General features: G+C 45.6%; 1 non-coding gene across 1 annotated transcript; it reads right to left on the bottom strand.

Annotated features, from left to right (window-relative positions):
* Nucleotides 1-444: 444 nt before the first annotated feature.
* Nucleotides 445-551, bottom strand: LOC112533726. Its single transcript, XR_003078061.1, has one exon. It is a non-coding gene; the product is annotated as a small nucleolar RNA R71 (small nucleolar RNA).
* Between the last annotated feature and the right edge of the window lie 322 nt (nucleotides 552-873).

Below are 873 nucleotides of genomic sequence, written 5' to 3'. Positions count from 1 at the left end.
GAGGAGGACAGAGTTACAATTCAGGTTCAAAGAGTTGACGCGATGGAGAACCTCAACCCCCAGGCCGATGACGATCAGAGGACGATGTACGAGTTTGCTTGACCATCTTTGGATGAGACAAAAATTAGTATAGTCAGACCTGCTGTAGTGGCCAATAATTTTGAAATAAAAGCAAATGTTATCCAGATGATCCAGCAGAGTGTGCAGTTTGGAGGATTGCCCAGTGAGGACCCCAATGCACATATCTCTAATTTTTTGGAGATTTGTGACACATTCAAGATAAATGGAACAACCGATGACGCCATTCGGCTAAGATTGTTTCCATTTTCCTTGAGGGACAGAGCTAAGAGATGGTTGCAATCCCTTCCACAGCAAACGATTACTACCTAGAAGGCGTTGGCTGAAAAATTTTTATGTAAGTATTTTCCTCCCGCTAAAACTGCTAAACTTAGAAATGACATAGCTTCTTTTGTGCAGTTTGATAATGAAAGCATGTACGATGCATGGGAGAGGTTTAAAGATCTTTTGAGATGCTGCCCACATCACGGATTGCTACAGGATGCAGTTCGCATCTTCTATAGCGGGTTGAACCTTGCAATGAGGCAAATGGTGGATATACAGGGGGGCGCCAAATGAAGACGCCCGAGTGCCCGAACCCGATAGAGGAAATGGCGATGAACAACTATCGTTGGCAATCCTCTAGGAGCCGACCAGGAAGATAGGGATTGGTCAACTAAGTGGACTTAGGCACTTTGGCACCAAGGAGCTCTAGCCAAGAAGATTGACCAACTCCGGGATGCCGGCTCATATAGTGAACGCTATCGCGAGTTTTATAGTAGCCCGCATTACGCTGCAACCGATCATGGAGGTATG

Source organism: Ricinus communis, chromosome 6 (genome assembly GCF_019578655.1).
Source record: "Ricinus communis isolate WT05 ecotype wild-type chromosome 6, ASM1957865v1, whole genome shotgun sequence".
In the NCBI taxonomy this organism is placed as follows: Eukaryota; Viridiplantae; Streptophyta; class Magnoliopsida; order Malpighiales; family Euphorbiaceae; genus Ricinus; species Ricinus communis.
Note: the sequence above shows the minus strand (reverse complement) of the source record. Positions and strands in the feature narration are given on the sequence as shown.